The 22,376-nt window shown below is 36.4% G+C and overlaps 1 protein-coding gene across 10 annotated transcripts in view; it reads right to left on the bottom strand.

Annotated features, from left to right (window-relative positions):
- Positions 1–22,376, bottom strand: part of PCDH9 (protocadherin 9) — a 961,765-nt gene that overhangs the window by 93,892 nt on the left and 845,497 nt on the right. The gene's annotated exons all lie outside the window — the stretch shown is intronic.

Raw genomic sequence — 22,376 nt, 5'->3', positions numbered from 1 at the left:
ATCTAAAAAAGCTCAGATAGCCTGAAATTACATGCAAAAAGCAAGGCATAAACCTAATTCAATATATAAATTAACCAATTGATTGTCTAGGGATGCATGCCAGTGTTGGCTAGCGTGATATAAAGGATTTTGAAGGATTAGCCAGGAAATCTTCTTCTTCCCAAGAATATAGCAAGGTGACTGAGTGCTTGTAGAAATAAACAATCCTAGTGACCATATATGTGCTAAGACAGATAACATTATATCTCATTTCTTAAATTTTGACTCCATGATTTAGAGAGAACTGAAAAGAAACTTAGTTTCTAACCTCTTATATCTATATTTCTATCATTGCTTCACCTTACTGTTTTTGCCTGATGTTCTTTTTCTCTCCTAATATTTCTTTCTTTCTGTATTTTTAGGTGTAGTCAAAATCACAAATGAGGTTTTGAACACAATATTTCAGTAAAAGCTCTAATTGTGTCATCAGCTGATCCTTAAGGTACAATTCTGTTCATTAGTGTAATAGATTAAAATCTGTTTGGGAAACATTTTTCAAAGAAAATTAAATTGCGGGGAGAAAGAAAAATTCACTCACAGAGAGACTCTAGGTTACATTTTCTATTTCTCTTTAAAGGATTGATTATAGAAATCATTTTGCTGAAAAGCCCTGAGGACGAAGAGAAGTGCAAACTGTGCGCTTAAATGAAAATAGATTTAATCACAGGAACTGTACTGGAATTATTTTCGTTCAACATTTCAAAGACGTAATAATTTTTATAGCATCTTGCCTGAGCCCTGATTTTTGTGGGATGTAATCCATCCTGAGTTCCTGTTACAGTTGTTAGCGCTTTAACTAGAGATAAAAGTGTTGCCTTGTATCTGAAGTGATGCTCTCAGTAAAATAGTACTTGGAGATAGGAACAATCAGTAATGTGTGTGTGTGTTAAACTATACATTTTCATACTGACTCCATCAGAAAGTGTCGTTAAGATATGAGTGGGAGGGGATTTTCTCAAAGCAAAATGAGAAACCTGAGAACAACATGAGGCTCTGTTTTTAGAGGCTGCACTGAAGAACTAAGATTCTAGAAAGTCACTAGGCCTTGGTATATAAGGGATAGATGTGCACTTTTCACATGTAACACTTTTTTTTGTACACTCCAGGTGCTATCAGGGTAATTGGGGTATCCTCTTCCCCAATGGGGACTGGGGGTAGGGTCCTTACATGATCTGGAGAAAAAGAGTTTTCTGAGACTCATACTGGACAATGAGTGATTTTTTTTGTATGTGGAATTACATCCCTGGGTTTCCAAAGTTCCATTCTAGTCGTAGAATAAGTGTAGCTGGGGTTTCAGTAAAGCTAGAAACAAAGCCAGTGTCCAGAGTTGCCACCCAGTCTTGTTCAGCATCAGGCTAGTTGCAGTCTATTCGTCCATTGTATTTGGGAGTCCAGGTGGCCGTGAGCCATTGTGGCTGAATGTCAGGAAACAGGGGCAAGAGAGCACTATAAGCCACGAGTCATGTGCAACAGGCCAAGAGCAAGCAAAAGTGACCAACAGCACAAGAGAGTGAATTCCCTTGTTCAGGGAATTAAGTATCCCAAGTCTTCCCATGCTTACGGCCCACGCTCATTCTAGCCAAAGACCTCTGTTCCCAGGTGTGACTGTCAGAGAGCAAGCACCTTTGCTAGTCTCCCCAAAGTTACTGGGCAAGCATCTATCTTCCCTTTGTTGCACCCCTGGGGAGTGTAAAGCTGTAGCTTCCTGATGAAGCTGCCCAAATGACATGCCTATAATAGCTGGCCTCTTTTCTGTTATTAATAACTAGGTTAATTACAGTGTTATCACAGTTACAGAATGAGCATATGAAAACTACTCCTGTGTATACGCAGAAAGTAAATCAATGATCACAGCTTTAGTCTTGTAAACAGATGCAGTTTAAAATTTCATATTATTTTTATTAAGTACAAATAGTACTTATTAAGATCAGTTTTCAATAGATTATTAGGTAAACGCTGTGTATTCTGGATTTAAATTTGATCACTGAATGCAATTACAGTATATTAAAACCTAATTCATTTTGAATATCATGGTATCAACAGAGAAAAATATCACCATGTACGGTGTTACCCTAAAGCACCATATTTAACAAGAGTAATATTATGGTTCCATATTTCCCAGATAAATAAAAACATATCCACTCCTACATACCCCACCTGCAAACATAGTATACACTTAAAATAAGCTATGGTTTTTCGTTTCCTCAATTAGACTTGAGACCTCTCGAGGTTACAAAATGATATTTTGTATTCTTATCTTATTCATGGTTCCTAAATAAGTATTTATTAAATATTAAAGAGAAAAGATTGAGGTAGACTGCTATTTTATAGCTTTTGGGACTTGCTATAACTATTTGTGTGTTAGCCAGTTGAATGGTTACACATAAAAGGACTACGCTTGTGTTTTATTTTCTCATTCATAGCCAAGACGAATATGTACGGTTAGGAATTTTAGAGGTTTAACAAAATATTGTAGGTCATTCACTTCTGTGAACCTGCAGTTTGCTGCTGAATTAGGAAGATGACACAAGTTCACCAGGCAGGTCACCTTCAAGCTGTCAATATATGGCCTTTGCCTCTCAAGGGAAACCATGCAAAAACAGACTTAGAATTTTTCCACTGTATAGGCAATCCCTAACACATTGTTTGCAGCAAGGATCCCAGCAATCTGTACAGCAGATGTGACCACCTTGCTTAACACTATCATATGAAGGAAACAAGGGCAGAAGGGTCATATGCTAATGGGAAACGTGCACAGAGAAATTGCCGCATGAGCATAGATAGCACACCTCTCCAGCCATCTGTCCCACCATGTGCGCTGCACATCACAGGAGGAAGGGAGAAGGGTGGACAGCTGAGTGCAACTTATAAGTTCCTCAGAGTGGAGATACGATGTCTTTCAACAGCAGTGTGACACTAGAGAGCAAGAGCTTTCATTAGGATTGCAAGGAGTGTGTTACTAATGTTACTTAAAGGACTAAATGTTTTAAAGCTTACATATTAAAAAAATACATTAGTGTTAATTATCATTTTATCCCTCTCACTGCAGCCTGATCTTCTTTTATGAGTGGAAGGGAAATTTGTACAGTTATAGCTGAGATGCAAGAGTTGCACATGGCAGTTTCTTGTGTATGACACCCATTATGGGTACATGGACAAAACAAAAGGTTGAGAGGGGCTGACACAGGCTATCACAGACCATGTTAATGCTTACTAATTGCTGAGCCAAAATATACTGCTGGATTACCCTGATGTTAGTGTCGGCACTGGGTCAGAGCTCAGCATATTTTAATGTAGTTTATGTGTTATATTCACTAATTTTTACTTTCAAAGATGAAATGTAGAATGAAAATAAATCTGCCCCTGACACACAGAGTTGGATGAATAAATCTTTGTTGAATGATCAAAATGATAGAATGATGCCACTGATGTATGGGAGGTGGCACGGAGAGCAGGATTTAGGCGGTTGGTTTGAATAGGGAGTGCAGGACTTGGTGGAACTGAGATTTGTCCGTGGGATGGATGGGGCTATATATAGGTGCAGGGCACAACTCACCTTGCTGTGTGCCATAGTGACCTTGCTGAAGAAGATGAGAAAGAGGAGGAGGAGGAGGAAGAAGAGAGCAAAAAGAGGAAGAGGAAGAGGGGAGAGGAAAGAGAGGAAGAGAGATAAAAAGGAGATGGAGAGAAAAATCTACTTGGAGAAATAGAACACAGACAAATAAAAAGGTTAAAATAATATATCTGAATTATATTTGTACATGTATATATAAAACTGATTCAGGAAATTAGCTTTCCAGGCTTATTTCTGGAAATGAGAAATTTCTTTTGGCTATTTGGTAAGAAAAAGGTTCGGAATGGTTGGGGAAAATGGCCTGAAATAAATAATAAAGAAAATATAAAAATGAGATTATTGTCTTCCAGGTAGAGAAAAAGATCAGTCAAGATAATGAAATAAAAAGTCATCCCAACATACAGTTGAGATCAGAGATTCATATGTAGAATATAGATAAGTATATATACTTTTTTTTAACCAACTAGCTTTTTAGTCATAAATTATTTAGAAGTAGCCATAAAGATTTTAATTCTGAGGAATACTAGTATGTTTGATTTCATTAATTAATAGATGTATGATAAGTAGCTTTCCAGTACTGGAATAATAAGAGAGTTAAACTAGATAAAATGATAGCTCTATGCTTAGAAATCAGGACAAAAATTTCAAAACATTTGTCCATTCCAATGCAGTCTAAAGTTATTACATATCCTTTTCCTATTTCAGGGATTTCATTACACTGAAACAACTGTAAACAATCAGAGGGACTTGGGATGTGATCAGACTTAAGCAATACAAACCTCCATAGTGAACTCACATTGTAAAAAGTATAGTAGATGACACATATTGAAGGGGGGAAAGGAAGAGATGGGATTGTGGTTGTTTTAAGGGAGAAAAACATTTTACTCCATGGTTTATGAAATATGATATTATCTGTTTTTCTTTCTGGGACCCAGAAATAACACCCTGACTCAAATCGAGGAAGATATATTCAGGCCAACCTTCAGTAAGAGAAATCCAAAGAAGTTTTTTATCAGTGTACATAATGCATACAGAACTACCTAGGTACCCATCTCTACACCTGAAAAGAAATGATGGTATTGTTTCTTTGAGAAATTAGAATTTGAAATTGTATTTTTAAAGTAGTAGTTAACATATTTCTATTTCTGAAGACCACTGTCCTGGCAATAGCCTCTCTCTTAAGGGCAGTGCTCTCTTTCCTTAGCCCACTCAGGTCCTTAACTTTCTACTCGGCATCTATACTTTATAAAGGATTAGAATTCATTATGGAAAAAATAGAACTTTAGCATTTGACAGTAAAGCAAACACACAGGATAAGTATTTCTTTGCTTTACGGTGATATACAGCATTTGCTTAAAATATGTGCTCTTAAATAATAAGAGAAAACTTAGGTATATAAAACCTATCATGTGTATTTGTAATAACTTTTATATGAGTTAAAAATAACTCAAGGTAATTTTTTCTTGGGAGACTTTGTAAGGTTTCATTTCTGTACTAAAATAAATAATATTGAATTTTTATTATTTAAAACAGTTTTCTCCAAAAAAAGCAAAATATCACAAAAAAAAGGTTCTAATCAGAAGTATAGCAAAAGTTTCTTAGAAAACCATCATAGGAAAAGATAATTAAGCCATCAAATTCTAAGGCACCAGTAGATGAGTTGAAGTCCTAAACAAGCCCTGGTCATGTGACTATTTATGAAGAGGCCCTTGATTCATCCATTTGTCCTTGAAAAATATTCTGAATTGTTAGTAGTTTTAAAACTTTCAAACTCTCATCCTTTAGACTAAAATTCTACTTTAGAATTGCAATAAATTAGACGGGAGTTTTTAAGTTCTCTCTAAATGGCTATAATTAAACCCTCACTTAGAGCTTTACCATCTAAACCAAGGACACAATCAATGTAATAAGGGGTACATAGGATTAAAATTATTATAAAGAAAGAAAACCTGTAACTTGGCATAAATTCCAGCACAAAGGGTGCAGGTTAGACACTGCTATAATTTCTTCTAAAAATAAGTTATTATATGAAGATCAGAAAGGCTAGGTGAATAGAGGAAAATATTATAACCTTTCCTTTTAAAGCTAGGCTTAAATGTGAACTCTTATCCAGGAAATCTATTAATTGTTAAACTTTCCATCTTCTAAATACACTGTGAAAACAAATGACTCTAATTCAAATTGAATATGTACTCATAGGTCAAATTCTTTGAAGTGAATCTAATTAGCAAGGATACACCACCTTGCTCAGGGGTGCAGAAAGCTATCTGATGAGATCTAGAAATAGAGATGACATTAATGTGAAAAATAACAGAATTGGTGGCTACTGCTGCAATAAAGTTGCCAAACTGAATGAAAAAAAAAACACACACACAAAAAAAAACCACAACACGACATAAAAACAGTGTATTCTCTGAGACAAGAAGGGAATTACCTATTGCTCTTTCCTAAGCTATTGAAAAACTTAAAATAGAAACAAATACATATTACATTTCTGCTATTTCAATTAAGAGGATGATTTTTATGAACTCACTCCCTTGATCATTTAATAAAACTACATTTTTAAAGGAATAAAACTGTTCTCAGGGGAGAATTAAAGATATATCAAAAAGCTGCTGTCTAACAATGAGGATTTGTGATTTTTTTCTCACTAAAAGGCAGTCTTCAATTGTGATCTAAAAATAATGAAATCGTCTTAATTATCTCCTCTATGAGGGAAAATGTACTGTAACTTTAAAGCATAATATAGTTCACATTAAATACATGCTATCAAGTCTTAATCTATGCTGATCAACACAACTTTCAGAAAAGAAGTAAAATTACATTATGAACATTTATCTGATGAGGAAATTAAGATGTAATAAGCACAAAAAATGGCATGTATTTATTTGAGCACTTCACCAAAATATAAGTAGAAGGATCTTTTGACTGTTAGTTAATTAATTGCATTTTCCACCCTCATAAGTTTGGTTTAAAAGCACTGCATTCCATTGTCTTCTAAGAAAATGTGACTCATTGGTGTTCATGTTTCATTAGAAATGCTCAGAAATGCCATCCCTCCTCAGGGGAAGTGCAATATCATTTGCAAGGATGGCACACATCAAAGTTGATTTGCTAATTGGTTTTAGTTGTTTTCTAAGAACTATGAATGCTACTGCTACCTGGTTACTCCAACAACAATTCTGGGGATGTCTGATCATTTTACAACCAGGTATCAGCAAAAATAAGAAAAGTGCAGCATCATCGCAGCTCTCAACATGAAGATGGTTAATACATATATCTTGAGAGTAGCAGTGTTTCATTTATGACCTAATTTTAGTCTATTCACTTCCCCACGTTTTTAACCATCATTCAGATTTTTCAAATTTTTATTTTCCCATATGCAACACTTTAGAAAGATCACTACAGACACTGTAAAATGTTTATTAATAAATCATTAAAACAAAATTTCCTCAGCAAGGTGATGTTTAAACAAAGAAGCAATAACATTTCAAGAATAGGCTATTTCTACTGAAATGTGTTGATTATTTATTCATATTCATTGTTTACAGGTAATTGGTAACCATTATTAAATATACCTGCTTCCTTGTGTTTTTTTTTTTTTTTCCTTAATGGTGCTGATATTTTGCAGGACTTTGATTTCACACGCAGACTCTAAACTAAATCACTATAGTCAAATAAAAAAATCCTCTGAACAGAGTATAAATGGTAATTTTGAAAAGATGAAAATTATAGAAATGATTAACATATAAATAAAAAATTTTCTATGGATATTTGACCTTTGATTTTAACATATTGATATACTTACTTTGATTACTAATTAAGCATCATGTTTTAAAATTCATAAAGTCTAAGACCAGTGATATGCTAGGGTAGGATAGGTCATCCTGGGGCGAGGCTCTTGCTTCCCCAGTTTTGCCTCTCATTAGGCGTGAGGGTCATATCCCTGGTCAGGCAGTTTAGACCTCTGGATCCTTTCCTCCCTAAAGATAATATCTAGGCCTTAGTTGTATTTTATCTCCAGGCTCAGAAAACCAACAAAACTAGACAAGTTGCGCTGTGGCTGCCTCAGGACCAGCTACACTGACTAATGACCCCCTGCCCTAGCACTGACCAATCAGTGGAGACAATGACCCTGAAAGAGCACCCTGGAAAGATGATGAGTATTTTATTATAACCTTCCCTGTAGACCTCCCCTAAGATTTCCATCTGCAAAAGAGAGATAAATATGTTCAGATCAAAGGACCCAGTGCAAGCTCTCCCTCCAAGGAGCATGCCAGTGCCATTCCACTCCTTCTCCCCTTCCCCCACAACATGAATCCCCTAACTCCTAAGGGGCCCCATGAGACTTGCAACCAGGGGAGAAATGGGCAGCAGCAGCTCATCCAGGGCTTACTCCATGAACCTGTCATCAAGGCCCGCTTTTCTCTGACTTCTCTGTGAGTGAAAGCAGCTAAGCCTAGGTGTTTTTGTTGTTTCTTCTATGTCCTTCCTTGTTTCACAGTCCTAAGTACATTTTTCTGTAATCATAAACCCAATATCCCCTTGGCTCGGTGCTGTGCAATAATTCCCTTTGGATATAACATCCCCCAACCCCTTTCCTTAAATAAATTCAAATTTTCTTTAAAAAAGTTCATAAAATCTAATATTATTCTAATTTTGGGGTAAGAAAACATGAAGAATTTTGCAGAAAATGCAAACAAATAAATGGAATTCACTATGTAATTTTTTCTCATGTCTACTCCTGCCCAATCCCCATCAAAATAACAGTGCTTCAATCTATAGATTCAATGCACTCCCTATTTAAATACCAATGGCATATTTCACAGATCTAGAACAAATAATCCAAAAATGCATATGGAAACAAAAAAAGACCTCGAGTAGCTGCAGCAATCTTGAGAAAGAAGAATAAAGTTGTAGGAATCACAATACCAGTTATCAAGTTATACTACAAAGCCACTGTACTCAAAACTGCCTGGTACTGGTACAAGAACAGGCATATAGATCAATGGAAAAGAACAAAGAACCCAGAAATTACCCAAGCTATTATACTCAATTAATATTTGACAAAGGAGGCAAGAGCATACAACGGAGTCAAGATCCTCTCTTCAATAAAGGGTGTTGGGAAAATTGAACAGGTACATGCAAAAAAAAAAAAAAATGAAAGTAGACTGCCAACTTACACCATACACAAGAATAAAATCAAAATGTATTAAATACTTAAATGTAAGTCATGAAATCATAAAAATCTTAGAAGAAACAATAGGCAGCAAATTCTCAGACATCTCTCATAGAAATATGTTTAATGATACATTTCCTAAGGCAAAGGAAACTAAGAAGAAAATAAATGGAACCACATCAAAATAAAAAGCTTCTGCACAGCAAAAATCAACAAAATGAAAAGGGAGCCCACTGCATGGGAGAACACACTTGCTAATAATAAGTCTGATAAAGGGTTAATATCCAAAATATATAAGGAACTCATACAACTTAACAAAAGGCAGACAAACAATCCAATTAAAAAATGGGCAAAGGATTTAAATAGACACTTCTCCAAAGTGGACATACAGATGGCCAAGAGTCGTATGAAAATGCTCAAATTCACTAATCATCAGAGAGTTGCAAATTAAAATAACAATGAGGTATCACCTCACACCTGTCAGAATGGCTATCATCAGCAAATTCACAAACGACAAGTGCTGGCAAGGATGTAGAGAAAAGGAAACCCTAGTGCACTGTAGGTGGGAATGCAGACTAGTGCAGCCACTGTGGAAAACAGTATGGAGTTTCCTCAAAATATTAAATATGAGATTGCTACTAGACCCAGTGATCCCATTTCCAGGAATATACCCTAAGAAACCTGAAACACCAATCAAAAAATATCCCCTATGTTCATAGCAGCACAATTTACAATAGCCAAGATTTAGAAATAGCCCAAGTGCCCATCAGTAGATGAGTGGATAAAAAAATCTGTGGTGCATGTACACCATGGAACACTATGCAACTGTAAAAATGAAGGATCTCTACCATTTGAGACAGCATGAAGGGACCTGGAGATTATTATACTAAGCAAAATAAGCCAGTCAGAGAAAGATAAGTATCATATGATCTCACTCATCTGTGGAATCTAATGAACAAAATAAACTGATGAACAAAATAGATCCAGAGATATAGAATCATGGAACAAACTGAGGAATCTCAGAAAGAAGGCAGAATTGGGTGGGGTGGTGAGTGATTAACCAGGGAACTTATATGCATACTAGAGGCCTGGGTGCACGGAAATTCGTGCACAGGATGGGGGGTCCTCTCAGCCCAACCTGCACCCTCTTCAATCTGGGACCCCTTGGGGGTTGTCCCTCTCACAATCCTAGACCTCTGGCTCCTAATCGCTCACCTGCCTGCCTGCTTGGTTGCCCCTAACTGCCCCCCCTGCCAGCCTGATCACCCCTAACTGCCCCCAGCTGCTGGCCAGGTTGCCCCCAACTGCACCCTCCCAGCCGGCCTGGTCACTCCTAACTGCCCCCACCACCAGCCTGGTCACCCCTAACTGCCCCCCTTGCTGGCCTGGTTGCCCCCAACTGCACCCCCACTGGCCTAGTCACCCCTCACTGCCCCCCCTGCTGGCCTAATCACTCCAACTGTCCCCCCTGCCAGCCTGGTCACCCCTCACGGCCCCCCCACCAGCCTTGTTGCCCCATGCAGCCTGCTTGTTCAGTTGTTTGGTCATCCCTCACTAAACCCCCTGCTGGCCTGGTCACCCAACGCAGCCTACTTGTTCAGTCATTTGATCATCCCTCACTAACTCCCTGCTGGCCTGGTTGCCCTACGAAGCCTGCTTGTTCAGTTGTTTGGTCGTCCCTCGGGCCAGGCCTGGGTAGCTGGGCAGCCGACATATAAGGCTTGCCTGTGCTTTGGCCTGGCCCTGTGTGGCTAAGGGCCTGAGGGGCCTGGGGGACTACGGAGGCAGGTGCGTGGAGCAGCCGGACCTGCCTGTGGGCGGGCCTGGCCATGCCACGTGCCTGCCGCCCTGGCGGGGCTGAGGGTACTGGGCGCCGCCATCTTGTGGCTGTAGGTGCCGCCATCTTTGAGGGCGTGGCAGTCAATTAGCATATTCCCTCCTTATTGGCTGTGGGAGATGCCATCTTTGTGAAGGTGTGATGGTCAATTAGTATATCTCTCTTTATTAGATAGGATAAGCATAACCCATGGACATAGACAATAATGTGGTGAAGGCCTGGGAGAGGCAGAGGCCAGGTGGAAGGGGTCAAAAACAAAATAAAAGAATAAAATTACAGGGATTTAGAATCACTAATCTAACCATCAACTCACCATAGAAACACTCCCTTCCCTTTATTGCAGTCCAACCAATTAACCAGAAGGTGTTTCAAGTTATCTAAATGTGGTATTTATGATGTCATGAAAATAATTACTCAGACTTAATATGGTATGATCAACAGCTTCTCAGAGCTTTTTTCTTCTTTTTCATTATCTTTATTTATAATTTAAATGTATAGCTTGTAATAAAATGGTTATGGATTTTTAATGGATTCTAACGGTGTGATTACAAAAGGGAAGTCATATCATTGTAATAAGAATTAAATGGGTTCAGTTATATTTTAATTCTAAGAGTGGTTTCAAGTATAACCTGTAGGATTTAATAGAAAACAAAGTCAGGTTTAGAACTCTGGGGAATAATATGTCAAACATGAAAGCAAGGAATGTGAAAGTCTTTGGTGGACAGGCACTTAAATGTGTTTAATGGAGCAAATGAAAAACTATTACAACTATATCTTCTATTTTGTTCTAAGAAGCATGTCTGATAAAGAAGAAAAGGTATCTTTTAACTAAAGTAAAAAAATGTTGATTATAAATCAGTGTAATGGTCCATAAGATTCTTCTCTTACACATATACAAACTACACATTTTAGCAAATGCATTGCACATTATTCACTAGTTCAAAACAGCACCATAGGCATGTTCAAGAATTAGGATTACGCCATTGCACATTTTTCTCTGAACATTATAACGTTCTGCTATTTTAGAAAACTGATAGTAAATCTTCCATCTCAATATATTGTAAAATGCATTCTCCACTTCATTACAAACTGTTGGTTTTTGTTTTAGTTTTGAAAGTCAGATATTGTATCTAACTTCTTTGCATTCCCACTCCACTCAACCCCATTAAATCTATGACTAACATATAATGAATTGCCTTAGGTTTCTTTTAGCTTTTTGGGGTGAAATGATGAATTAAGTTTTAGTTGAATGAGTGTTTTATATCACTAAGGAAAAAAGTAAGTGCTTACTAAATGTAACTGTGAAAAATAATGATTTATTTCATTGTTCCCACAAAACGGCTTTACTAACAGTAATACAGTTATTTGTAATTATTTATAATGAGATTAATTTGTTATAGATTAAATATATTATAGTCTCTACTTTGCAAATGGGTCCCAAAATTTTGATGTCATAGAAATATGCAAGTATTGATTGGCCAAAGTGGAGGGCTACATAATTTTGAGCTAATGACAAAACTGAGTGGTTTCCAACACCATTATGTCACAAGACAACATAACCTATTTATATCAATATTGATTTATTGGGAATACCATAACAGATTAGATATGATAGTAAGTTATATCATTAAACATCAGCCTAGCTACATGATTTCATAGTTCCTCTTTTCTTCAACTCACATGGTAACGGCAAGATAATTATACTTGTACTTTCAATAATTACTAGAGGCCCAGTGAACAAAATTCGTGCACAGGGGGTGGGGGTGTCCCAGAGCCCAGCCTGCACCCTCTCCAATCTGGGACCCCTCAAGGGATGTCTGACTGCCCTCTCACAATCCAGGACTGCTGGCTCCCAATTGCTCGCTTGCCTGCCTGCCTGATTGCCCCTAACCACTTCTGCCTGCCAGCCTGATCATCCCCTAACCACTCCCCTGCCAGCCCGATCAACGCCTAAATACTCCCCTGCAGGCCTGGTCACCCCCAACTGCCCTCCCCTACTGACCCAGTCACCCCTAACTGCCCTTCCTTGCCAGCCTGGTAACTCCTAACTGCCCTCCCTTGCAGGCCTGGTCCCTCCCAACTGCCCTCCCCTGCTGGCCATCTTGTGGCTGCCATCCTGTGTCCACATGAGGGTGGCCATCTTTGACCACAATGGGGGTGGCCATCTTGTGTGTTGGAGTGATGGTCAATTTGCATATTACTCTTTTATTAGATAGGATTAAGCATTTTACTTTCCATCAAGAAAAATCATAACTTGTCAATTTAATGATCTCTAAGACAAAAAAAATCAAGTCTAATTGATTTTCTGCACTCTATAGGTAATACACAATATGCTGAAAATTGTCTTTTTGAATATACTTTTAGAAATGGAAATTAGCCCTGGCGGATGTTGCTAGGTAGTTAAAGCATCAGCCCACACACCTATGAGTCAGGTATTTGATTCCTAGACAAGTGCAGGTACCTGGGTTGCAGGTTAAATCTCTGGCCCCAGTCAGGTTGTGTGTGGGACAACCAATCAATGTCTCTCTCTCTCTCTCTTTCTCTCTCTCTTTCTCTCTCTCTCTTTCTCTCTCTTCCTCTCTCTTCCTCCCTCTCTCCCTCCCTGCTTCCTTTCTACTTTCCTTAAAAGCCAAAGAAAAAAATATCCTCAGGTGAGGATTAACAAAAAGAAAAAAAGAGAAAATGAAAAAAAGAAGAAGATATAGAAAAATAAACAAATAAAACATCCTCAGACAAAAACTTTATTTTATCCCCTTTCCTCCTGTCTGTACATTATTATCAATTATAAGACTTTCTCCTCCAACTAACCAATTAAGCAACAAAAGTCCCCACCTTTTGATTGATTTATATGCATCCTTTAAATGTATCTCAAAATTTATTTTCAGTGTAAAACTTCCCATACAATTACAGAGAGCTTTCTACTTCCTCTCCTGAACTCCCTGGGTAGGTTTAGGGACAAAATCTCTATTTCTATAATGATCACTTTTGTGATTTTGGCAGGAGATTCTCAAATGCAGCCCTCTGTTCCATTTATATATCTGTCTCCAGAGCCTACTATGTGCCTGGTGTGTGGTTGTACCAGTTATTTAGTGAATAAATAATTGAATGATTAAATAGATATAAATATGGCTCTTTCCCTCAAGCTGGTATTGGGCAGTTTGTAAAAGTCAGCCTGCTATTATCTGGATGCCAGTCAAATCCCCTGGAATACAAATCTAAGGAGAGGGTGGTTATTGCAAATGTATTTTCAAAGAGCCTTCTATCAAAGGATTTCTTTAATTTATAGTTGTCTCCATTTTTATCCATGACCACTCAAAGTAAAGATATATTTCCCTTAAATAATTGTGCTTGCCAACAGAATGAACTCTTCTGGACTAAAAGGAATGGGGGAATATATCATTTATATTTATGAAACTGGGAGATGTATGACTATGTTCACAGTCATAAAAATTATACTCCCTACTCACTGGAATTAGAATTAGTTTATATTGGATAATGATTTTACCTTCACTGAACTCATTTTAGCTTTCTTATTTATTGGATTAATATAGATTTCATAGTGACTATTACCAAGGTTCAATGATAGTCAATGTGATATTTATGATTTTATCAAGTTTTTTCTTTTTCTACTCCCCACTGCAACCCACTTTATAAAATTTTCAGTAACATTTAATGGGAATATATGGTGACTTTGAAGATTCAAAGGTTTTATTTTGGATTGTGGGTGTTTTTTATACTTTTCTGCTAACAAATTATTTGTAAGAATTAAAAGAAAAATGGTCATGTCTTGTACCCAAGTGTTGTGATTTAATATTCACACAAGTCAATAGGAATGTTTGCAATGTTCATTGTCTTCTGAAGGCAAATATTTCCATTTTATAGATGAACTTTTATTTATACTATTGAATTTCATGAATTCTAATTTTCACAAACAGGTGATCATGAAATTTTCTTGGAAATAAAACCATTCTTTATCAATATGTAAAGATGTAGCATCTCAGAGAGGAAAGCCTACATATGCATTCAGATCACATTTCCAAGAAATAAAGTTAGTAACCACCAATATAAATATTCTGTATTGACTTAACTATATTTTCTAATGTTTTAAATTATTCCAAAACAGAGTATGATGCACAATTTTTATTTAAAATGTGAGTGCAAACAATCTTGGTTGTTCTGCCCAGATGTTTTCTTTATGCTACTCTTCACACTTTTAATGCATGCATTTGTAAAATTATAGTGATGGAAAATCATGCAAGAAATACATTCTCCTTATTTTATGAATGAGGTTATTAGATTAAGAAAGCACTCATTTCAATTTTTAGCATCTAATCTGAAGCTTTATCATGTGTTTTAAAGTAATATGTTGGAGCCCATTTACCATCTTGTATTCCCTAACATTCAACTTCATCCCTTTCCCAAAATCTCTTTCAAAATGTCTGAATCCACTGTAAAATATCTTTAAAGAAATGTGGTATTTTTCTTTATATTGGAAGCACATAGGAATTGGTTCATGGAAAGGGATTTCTAAAGACACATGAACAAGTATGTTCTGCCATTATTCATAGACAAGTTCTGAGTCAGGGATTAAGGGTGACTACTTAAAAGTATAACTAATCTTTTAAAAAGTTTAATTTTCTAGGACTTTCAAAGATAATTTTAACCAAATGGTTTTGATATTTAAACTAAATTCATTTCAATCGCATCGCCCTTGTTTGTGAAAACAGAGTCTAAAAAGAGACTTAAAAACTTGATCTTTACATGTGCTCTCTCTCAGGTGGCTCAGACCTAGCTGGTGAAGAGATTTCAATTCCCTTGCCTAGTTAGCAGGGGCTAAATATAATATGAGATAAGAAGAGCCATATTGGTTTGCTTTTGCTTCCTAGAAGCTAAACTTGCCATTTCATGCAGACTCAAAACACTAGTCAATGACTCTAGTCATGAAAGTTCTTTTGCAGATAGTAATCTTTACCTCAACTAAAATAGTATTTTATAAGGCTTTCATTAGTACTTTATATAGACATACACTTGTTTTTTAATTAAAATACTATCCCTTAACATTGCTTTCCCCACAGAAAATTTTGCCACACACACAGATGCATATACCATTTCTTTTTAATAGTCACAGATTTTTTTCATAGAGAGAGAGAGAGAGAGAGAGAGAGAGAGAGAGAGAGAGAGAGATAAATAACTTCCAGGTATAAAACTACATGTAAATATATTTGTTTAGATCATTTCCCTTTGATTAAAAAAAAAAAAAACTTGGTTCATACTCAACCAATGTCTAAAATGCACAAATCTATTGTTTGAAATGCTGATCCAAAAGAAAATATATGTCTTCAATGATATGATTTAATTATCTATCCTCTTAAACTCAGTGAACAAGTGGAAAATATGATAGACTGAATCTGAATTAGCTTTGATAGGAGAAATCAATTTGGGCCATTGGTCTCTCTTATGGCTCTCCATCTTTGTTTTTTTTTTCACTCTGACCCAACAATTGAAGTCACCCTGTGACCTTACAATTAGATCATATCCCATGCTATATGAATAAATAATAATTCCTGGGGAGAGAATAATCAGACAAATGGGACACCTAGTAGTTGTCTGAAACTCTGTGCAAGACCATTCCACCCACAACCTAGGAGTGACAGACCATGACTTATCGTGTCCCTTGTCCTACACTGGGAAATGGATGGAATCGGTATGATGAGCGTAGGGACTGTTATCATGGAGAATTGGAGCTAGCTTCCAAGGTCAGGAAGCTGTCCACACTTGCATTTATCTTGTACCTTGAGCTGTCTTTGTTTTCCCTTTCAAGTCTTCCCATACTTTTACTTAAACTAATATTCATCTCCTATACGTGGAGAGTGGAGAACATCAAGGAATTTTTCCTAGCTCTGTGTTCTTTTCTCAATCCAGCACACTACCATGACGAAAATATCAAAAGGGTAAACAACGACAGTTTTTGCTTTGCAGTCCTTTGAGAAAACAAGTCCAAAGGACAGCTTTATGTTTTCCTAATGCGGTCTTTGTAAAGTGGCATGTGACAGAGTACATTACCCTTACTTTAACAATGATCTGTAACTCATTAAAACTTTTATACCTATTTCAGTAGAATGTTGTAATATAAAATAAACTGTCACCAGTAAAATGACAAAAAGAAATAACACCCATTAGCAGTCCATAATTTTATGAGAGAGAATTGTGCTACAGTAAGTGATCAGAACCTATTTAAGATTTTAGGTCCTGCATATATATGTACTCTCTGCTGACAAGCAATGCAATTATAAATATATTTTTCATATCAACATCTTGCACGTTTCTAATGAAAGTTGTACAATATTACAAGAAGACTCAAAATACTGTTAAACTCTACGAATTCTCTGTTTTATCATTTTCTCCAGTGAACAGGTACATTTTTAAGGCACCCAAGTGTCAACAAATGTATCTAATAGAGCCTTGAGCTTCAGTGATTTCATAAAAGAGGAACTTGCCAACGAATTTAGGAAACTCACATTATATATTCAGGTTAGATTCACAAATTCATTGTTGCATGGCAAGAAGTCTATGCTCATTTCTTGGTATCATGAATTGCAAGTTTTTCCCCAATTCAAAGAACCAAACCTAAACCTTCATAAATGAGTGAACAACTCAAAGGTAGCTTATACTGTACAAGTCTTAGAGAAGGCATTTATCATGTATTCAGTTTAAAGGGCTCATTTTATGGCAGCCATGGAAGTGATTTATGTCCAGGTTGCTCAAAATAAATCCAATGTACAATTCATAGTAAGTACACACTTTACTCTCTTCATGTCAACACACACACACACACATACACACACACACACACACACACACACACACACACACACTTGGTTTTTATAGGTTACCTGTTAACTCCTGGTAGGAGAAAACAAAATATTAACTGACACAGCTGCAATCTTCTCAAAACCTGCTGCTATAGCAAGCCAGGAATTAGAGAAACATTGAGAAAAGGGAATTTTGTCTTCCTAGTTTGTATAACCTGATTGCTATGTGACATATATTAAGTATCAAATATAAATTTGTCAACTGAGACTGAAGTGAAATGTTAAGAATTGAAAGTCACTAGAGAAAACACATGTTTTGTTTACATGTTTTTCCAATGCAAACAAAATTATTTCAGCTAATACTTTGTTAAGCCAATTCAGATATACTTCTTAGATGAGAGCATTAAATATTCAGTAATAAGTGAAAAAATTGCAACAACACAAAATAATCATTATTCAAGACATTTTCAAAAATTACTTAGCTTTCTTATAATATCCAAAGTTTTTATTAAAGTAATTTTGGAAAAATTTATATGGTTTCATATGTTATTCTTGAAATTGAAAGCAGGGTTATCTGCCTCTAGAACTTAAAACTTTAACCTTTTTGGGTTTGACCTGCACACTTCCATAGCTTATGAAAGTAAAGTTAGCCGACACTGCTTCGGGTGAAGCGCTATGGAGACTGCACCTTGGTTTCTGAATCGCAGCACAGTGATGCGGCCAGGAACCTCCCTGGCTGTGCAAGCACCACACTGCTCTTTCTCTCAAATGAGCAGAGTAGGGTACAAATAGGGGATTGCCTCTTCCCTAAGGTAGGACTTAGACAAGTCTATTAGAAGAGGAATGATCAATTAATTCCCCATGCAAACAGCATTTATTACACCGATAGCTCTCTAAAATTTGGGTGTTTTTTAGATACAAATTAAAACACTGCCCCACACTTCATTTTCTGTATATTTTATCTGACTTGTGTGACTTTGAGTTGAGCTTTGGAAGGTTTGGTCTTGATTATTCCAGGTGTAAATTTCCTTCCAGAATTAAAGTTATATGTTTGTCGGGGGTTTTGTGGGGTATTTATTTATGTTTAAAATCCTAGCTCAAAAATTTTTTTTTCTTGTAAGAATATTGATGGCTGTTCATGTCTGCAAATAGGCACTTGTCCACTCAGACAAGGCAAGTAATGATTTATGTTGTAAGAGTAGAAGGAAAAAAAGACCTGTAAACATACCACAGACACTGTACCACTGTTGACTCCTTTTCATTAAAATATATTTTTATTGATTTCAGAGAGAAAGAGAGAAAGAGAGAGAGAAACATCAATGACAAGAGAGAATCATTGATCGGCTGCCTCCTGCATGCCTCCTCTGGGAATGGAGCCTGAAACCCTGGCATGTGCCCCGACTGGGAATCAACCGTGACCTCCTGGTTCATAGGTTGATACTCAACCACTGAGCCATGCCAGCTGGGCTGTTGACTCCCTTCATGTAAGGAGCTGAGTCGGCACTATGTTTTCAAAGCTCTGCAAGGGAAGCCCCTAAGTGTGGTAGAGGGAGTGAATGTCTGGCTGTAGAACAGAAATGCAACAACACTGAAAATAATGCAAAATACGGACATGTTGACAGGCATGGGAGATTCCTGCCACTGTGGAAGGCCCGTAGGAATCCAAAGTAGCTTTTGATAATGACCAGTCATTGCCAAGTTAATGCTGAATAAATATTCATCAGAATGTGAGTAACTTTAAAGATATAAAATGCATAAGTCACATAAATGAAAAGAAAAGCTGTGCATATATTGTTTCAGAATGACAAAATGATGTGTAAGTATAGTGGGGAAGAATCTAGGTTAGCTGAAGAGAAGGACATGTTTGCAGAGGTTACTCTTAAGTTGTCTTTTAAATAGAATACGCTGTAAGTTATCAGTGGCAGGACTCAGGTTTATTTATCCCTGGTGCCTGCTAGGCAGTTAGAAAATATATACTGAATAAGAGAGAAGAGAGAGGATGAAGCAAGAAATGAATCTGTAGAGTTTGTTGGGAACTAACTGGTACAATGTTAAGGCATTTAACATGATACCACTGCTGATAGGAGAAATAAATGGGGTATGAAGCTGGGGAATAAAACACTATTTCACTTCTCATCTGGTAGAAATGTGAAGGTGATTCAGAAGGCTGGGATTTGATAGCAGGGAGTCCAGGGCTGGAATTGGATGGCAGGAAGTCCAGTTAGAAGACTGCTGTGATTATCTAAATAGAATGATGAGGGTTCTCACTGAGCGGCAATGGAGAATCCTCTCAGATTTTCATGGGTAACTGACCTAAATGACAAACTGCAACCTTTACTTTTCAATGCATTTCATTGAAATAGATAGATCTCTTTGGTGAATTATAAAGAAATTTGCCTTAGTTTAAGAAATATCAGCACAAGAGAGAAAGAAAGAGAGAGAGAGGAAGAAAGAAAGAAAGGAGAAAGAAAAAGAAAGAAAGAAAGAAAGAAAGAAAGAAAGAAAGAAAGAAAGAAAGAAAGAAAGAAAGAAAGAAAAGGAAGGAAGGAAGGAAGGAAGGAAGGAAGGAAGGAAGGAAGGAAGGAAGGAAGGAAGGAAGGAAGGAAGGACTCTTACCATTTGCAACAGCATGGATGGACCTGGAGAGCATTATGCTAAGTGAAATAAGCCAGTCAGAGAAAAACAGGTATCACATGATCTCACTCCTATGTGGAATCTCATGACCAACATAAACTGATGAACAAAAATAGACCGAGAGACATAGAAACATTGAACAGACTGCCAAACCTCAGAGGGAAGGTAGGGGAGGTTGGAGAGGGGAAGAGATCAACCAATTACCTCACATGCATATATGCATAACCCATAGACACAGACAGTGGGGTGGTGAATGCTTGTTGGGGGGGGGAGGGCAATGGGGGGGAAAAGGGACATATGTAATACTTTCAACAATAAAGATTTGTTAAAAAATTAAATTAAATTAAAAAAAAAATATATCAGCACCAAGATTTCTATCTACTAAAATGTATTACCTCCTATTATTTCCAGAAAGAAGTTAGTACTTATTTTATGGTTCTTATAGGTCTACTTATTTGCTTGGGGGTTGGAAATAAAAGAAAAACTGACTTAAAGGCTGGGACTAGTAAATATTTCCAAGTTTTTGTGGCCTTCCTTTTTTTTTTTTATAGTCAACCATAGTCAATTACATAAAAACCTACAATATAACCATGTGCCCATCGCATAATCAAATATGCTTATTTATGGGTGCCCTGGGCATATTTGCATTCACATTTTCTTTACAAACTATGGGAAATGACTGAGAATTTTCTAATATATTAAGAAACCATCATCTTTAAAGTGTCAACTGCCCACTTTCTAATTTGATATTTTAATTAAGAACAAAATTTTCTAATTATACAACTTTGAGAAATTGGCCAGAAAAAGAAGTGGAAGAGATGATGATGTTTCTTTAAAAATACTGCTTTTTTTTTTTTTAAATCCTCACCCTAGGATATTTTTCTATTGATTTTTAGAGAGAGTGGAAGAGAGAGGGAAAGACAGAGAGAAATATCGATGTGAGAGAAACACATCAGTTGGTTGCCTCCTGCATGAGCCCTGACCAGGGTCTGAGCCACGAGGAACCTGCAACCAAGGTACATGCCCTTAACCAGAATCAAACCCAGGACCCTTCAATCCACAGGCTGGCACTCTATCCATTGAGGTAAAATGGCCAGGGCTGAAAGTGCTGCTTTTAAAATGAATAAAAAGTACAATTATGCACAGTGAACAATAAAGAAGAGTTAATTTTAAATAAATGTAACTGTCTAACAACCAGAAAATTTACTGAATAAAACAAATTATTGTAATGTATGTCAATGATCAGACCATGAGCATATAGATTTAAGTAATTCCACTATTCCCTCAATAAGAGAAAAATTTCAAAAGTGGCAGGGTTAAGGGAATACCCTCAAAAACAGTATTGGCCATATACAAGATCTCTTTTTGTTTATTTGTTTGTACAGTTCTGCATCTTGGGAAAGATAAACATGATATTATTCTTTATATATGAAAATAGCTTCAAGTGCCAATAAAACATTCAATAGAACTAATTTTAGTGTTGGACCTCAAGGAATAGGGAAAGGTGAAGGATACTTCTTCAGTCTTTCCATTCAATATCAATTCATAGATTTCTTGAGCACTACCGATGTATTCAAGAGTATTGTGCTCCCCTAAAGAATAACTCTATGACAAATAAATATAGGTTTCAAATTAAATTGGATGACTGTTCTGAAAGAACATATTTATATAATGAGAAAAGTATTTTTTATCAGCAAAACCCTCTCTTCTTAAACCAAAAAGTTACTCAGTACTTAATAATTATGGTATGAAATGTGTGGTAAAAATTTGTACACTCAAAAATATATTTAAAAAATCCTCTTATGTTATCTTTCCTATAATGTATTTATATTAACTCTAAAGTCTTGTTACACTATTTGTTACTTATCAAACATTTTAAAATTTTCTATCAAGTGAAAAGCACTTTTCTAGTATATTCTGACACAACTATAGATTGTGGAATAAGAATAGAAAAAATAAGTTTTATATTCTTGAAGAAAGTTTATATATATTGAGGTAGTCATATGTAAAAAATATTTAAAGAAATGATGGGCACGTGGGCTAAGTTTATATTTAGTGTTTATCTACTGTTTAAAACTGCCCTGATCCATGTGGCTCAATTGGTTAGACTTCATCCCAGGCATCTCATGAAATATCGGAATATTAGAAGAGCCATCAGAGGAGATAGGCAGTAGTTAGATTGTCATATAACTTTGTCTCAACTCCCCCCATGCATGTGATAACCATATTACTAATACGTAATTTCTTCAAAGACAAGAACTTTGTCTTATTCACAGTTTTATTCTGAGGAATCTAACACTT

This window comes from Plecotus auritus, assembly GCF_963455305.1.
Source record: "Plecotus auritus genome assembly, chromosome: 3".
Classification (NCBI taxonomy): Eukaryota; Metazoa; Chordata; class Mammalia; order Chiroptera; family Vespertilionidae; genus Plecotus; species Plecotus auritus.
This window is presented reverse-complemented; position numbering and strand designations above follow the sequence as displayed.